Source organism: Zingiber officinale, chromosome 4B (assembly GCF_018446385.1).
Source record: "Zingiber officinale cultivar Zhangliang chromosome 4B, Zo_v1.1, whole genome shotgun sequence".
NCBI classification, from domain to species: Eukaryota; Viridiplantae; Streptophyta; class Magnoliopsida; order Zingiberales; family Zingiberaceae; genus Zingiber; species Zingiber officinale.
In genome coordinates this window covers 84236323-84240992 of record NC_055993.1, presented here as the reverse complement: position 1 = coordinate 84240992, position 4670 = coordinate 84236323, and positions in this window count along the sequence as shown.

Below are 4670 nucleotides of genomic sequence, written 5' to 3'. Positions count from 1 at the left end.
TTAGACTTAAACCAATAGACATTGGTTTGATCAAAAGGACATGAGTTTGATCAATAAATCTGAAATTGGTAGAAATGGACTTATATTAAAAGTAACAGAACATAGGTACAAAATCCCTGTCCAATTAGATTTGTTCTAATTAAGGACAATTGACCAAGCTTAGGATCTTGATCACTAATCAACCGATTCAATGGGTCTGACTAATTAGATCAGTTCTAATTGTCAATCTAAACTCCTGAAAATAGAGAAGATTTATTTTTCTTGATTTATTATGTTGGTACTATTCCTGTATAAATTGAAATAAGCCAGTTTTGTACTGGTTAGTCGATTTTGTACTGACTTATTTATTTTCAATTTTTCAGATGGCTAGTCGTGATTTACGACAACATGAGCTTTGGGAGGAGATTAAGGAGCTTAATTTTGTTCAAGGACTCGGATGGCTTATTGGTCGGCTCGATCAGTTATTCTGGAAACTCGAGAGAGAAGAGTTTCCAGTCCAAGACACACACAGGAGATGGGCTCTAGCCTATTCACTGCCGGGAAATCTTAGGCAGATAGCATTCCAACTTTGGGATGATTATGATGGGCACATCTTGTATTCAGAGATGTGCAGACAGTTACTTCATCTCTATTGGGGTCCTGAAGATCCAGAGGAGGATCCAGATGAATCTGAGGAGGATTCAGAAGATCCTGTAGATCTAGAGGAGGATCCAGAAGAATCTGAAGAGGATTCAGAAGATTCTGAAGATCCAGCGGAGGATCCAGATGAATCTGAAGAGGATCTGGGAGAGTGTGTGGAGGATCCTATAGAGAATCTTGAAGCTATCCTGCCTGAGATAAACCCAAATGAGTCCAAGCTGAGAGGGATTATTTTGGCCACTGCACTAGTGTCTGTCCTAGTGGAAGTGGTAGTTTCCTATCTAGTTTTCTAGGGTTCTGTTATTTTCATTATGTATGAACAATGTTTGTCCATTTCATTCATGTCAATTGGTTATATGTTAACATTATGCAGCATAATTTTATGTTAATGATATGTTCATTTATTTATGTTGTTTACTTGACATGATGCATGATTAGTTCATGATGTATTAAATGATTAGTTCATTTAATTAAAGAAATCATGATATATTAAATGATTAGTTCATTTAATTAAAGAATTCATGATATTATAAATGATTAGTTCATTTGTTGGGATGTATGTAATAGAATTAATTAATATTAATTTGATTGGTCATACGAATGATGAGTGAAAACATAGTTGTCACTTGATTTTATAAACTAACTCAAAGTAATATTAAGTCAATCATAAATTACATACATATGATATACACTGAATAATAAATAATGTGTTTATTTATGATAGATTATGGCAACCAAAAACATAATAGCTGAACTCAACAAAGGTGAAAAACTTAATGGGGATAACTTTAAGATCTGACACCTCAGGATACAATATGTACTTGAGGAACAAGAAGTTCTAGAGGCTGTAAATCAAGTTATGGAAGTACCTGTAGATGGTCCCACTGCACAACACAGACGAGATCTTAATGCCTATAAGGCATGGAAGAAAAAGGACTCCACTGCAAAGGGCATATTGATTAGTTCAATGGTAGACGACCTAGCTTTTGAGTATGAGTCGTACCTTTCAGCTCATGCAGTCTGGGTAGCCCTTAAAGAAAAATATAGTGAAGTAAGTCTGAGCAAGCTTCGCTGGCTGACAATCAAGTTTGACAGCTATAAAAAGCGTCCAAATGTATCAATGGTTCAACACCTCAGAGAGATATCGAACATGATTCGGGAGCTTAAAACTGCTGGTCATGAGTTGACTGATGAACAACAGGTTCAAGCAGTTATTCGTTCACTTCCAGATTCTTGGGAGATCATGAAGCAGACTCTAACTCATAGTGAGCGTATTAAGACTTTCACTGACGTCTCACGCCATGTAGAATTGGAGGCGGAGAGAGTTAAATCCGCAAGGATTTCTGGACAAGCCTATGTGACTGTAGGTTCTGCTGGATCATATGGATCCAAGAAAAAGAAATGGTTCAAGAAAGGGAAGGGAAAGAAGAGGGAAGTTGCTAGTGTGGGACAGGGCCCAATCAAGAAGATAGTAAAGAAGACTGGAAAGAAACCTAAAAACAAGTTGACTTGTTTTAACTGCGACAAAAAGGGTCACTTCGCTCGGGAGTGTACTGAGCCGAAAAAGGTAAATCCAAGCGTGTCTTCTTTTCTAGAGCATTTTGTTGCTAGTTCAGTGTTGTTAGCTGATTCTTATCCTTTGTGGATTATAGATTCGGGAGCAACCAACCATGTAGCTCGAGAACGAGTTACATTTGTTGAGTACCGTCGGGTACGAGCTGGCAACAAGTGGATCTATGTGGGAAACAATGCAAGAGTTGAAGTCAAAGGAGTTGGCACTTGCAAACTCAACCTCCATGGTGGTAGAGTTTTGTTTCTACATGATGTCCTGTATGCTCCTGAAATTCGACGGAATCTTATTTCCGTAACATGTCTTCTTGATTTAGGGTATTGTATTAATTTTTACAGTCGGTCTGTTGAACTTAAGATTGACTCAGTGTCAATCGGACATGGTTTTTTAACAAATGATTTTATGGTTCTTGATGTAGAACTAGATGTCAATTATGCTATTGATGGTTGTTTTTCAAACATTGCTTTAACTAGTGATGCAGATATAACCGATGAGGTTTGACATGCTAGATTATGATACATAGGACAAGAACGTATGAATCGGTTGGCTAGAGAGGGTCTATTGGGCACTCAGGCTAAGATTTAATTGTCTATATGTGAGCATTGTCTTGCTGGAAAAGCAACTAGGAAACCATTTGGTAAGGTTATAAGATCTGAATCAACATTGCAGTTAATTCATTCGGATATTTGTGGTCCAATGAATGTGAAGGCTAGACATGGAGCTTCTTATTTCATTACATTTATTGATGATTTCTCTAGGTTCGGTCATGTGTATTTAATTTCTCACAAATCTGAAGCATTGGATTGCTTCATTCGTTATATGAATGAAGTTGAGAATTAAACAGAACATAAAGTTAAGACTTTATGCACTGACCGTGGAGGGGAGTATTTGTCTGATATGTTCAAGACAATATATAATGATAGATGGATTATTAGACGGCTGACAATCCCTGGAACTCCACAGTAAAATAGGGTAGCTGAAAGAAGAAATAGGACTCTTCTTGAAATGGTTAGGTATATGATGGCGTAAACTAATTTGCCAATCTCCTATTGGGGAGATGCATTATTAACTGCAGCCTATATACTTAACAAAGTGCCTTCAAAGTCAGTTCCATCTACCCTATATGAACGTTGGAGAGGCAGAAAACCAGATTTGAGTAATTTCATGATAGTTCTCATAAGTATAGAAAACTAGGGCCTAGAGGTAAGAAATGTATCTTTATAAGATATCATGAGACCTCCAAAGGTTATGTTTTCATAGGCGAGCAACTAGATGGAACCATCTCTAAAATAGACTCGAGAGATGTGACTTTTCTCGAAACAGAGTTCCCAATCAGAAGTGATGTTGATAAAAAATGTTCCTCTATTTGAGGAGGATGAGATATTATCAACAAGAGAGGTGTCAAAAGGGATACCAGAGTCTAGTCAACCGAGTGGGAGTGATATGTCGAGTCATGAGTTGACCTCTCAACAGCCCAACTTACGGAGAAGTGTTCGTAAGATCAAACCTAAGAAGAGGTTTGATATTGAGAATGAGGCATTGGTTACACTTCCAATTGACAATGACGAACTTCAATCCATTGAGGAAGCATTGGGATGTAGAGTTAGAGAAAAATGGGAAGCTGCAATGGTTGAAGAGATGGAGTCCATGATTCAAAATCATGTTTGGGACTTAGTTGATCTTCCTCCGGACCGAATGACTATTGGGAATAAGTGGATTCTAAAAATAAAGAGAAAAGCAGATGGATCAATTAATAGATACAAAGCTCGTTTAGTTACAAAAGGATATACCCAAATGGAGGGTATTGACTTTGAAGAGACATTTTCTCCCGTAGTGAAATTTGTATCAATAAGAGTTATTTTGGCCTTTGTGGCATATTATGACTTGGAATTACATCAAATGGATGTAAAAATCGCTTTCCTCAATGGTGATCTTGACGAAGAAATCTATATGGTTCAACCAGAAGGTTTCATTGCTGAAGGCCAAGAGCAGAAAGTATGTAGACTTAGAAAGTCTATATATGGGCTAAAGCAAGCGTCAAGACAATGGAACATAAAATTTAACGAAGTCATTTTATCTTATGATTTCGAGATGATCAATGAGGATCATTGTGTTTTCCTGAAAAGGGAAAAAGGAAAGTATGTCATTTTATCATTATATGTTGATAGCTGGAAATGACATAGTATATGTGAATGAAGTCAAGAAGTGACTGTCATCACAATTTGATACAACGGATATGGGAGAAGCTGAATACATTTTAGGAGTTAAGATCATAAGAGATCGTCCTAAAAGACTTTTGGGTTTGTCACAAGAGTTTTATATAAATAAGATGTTACATCATTTCAGCATGTCTAATTGCAACATAGAATATACACCTATTGTGAAAGGTACTATTTTGAGCAAGAGTATGTGTTCTAAAACTCCAGAGGAAATAGCTGAGATGAATAAAAAACCATATGCC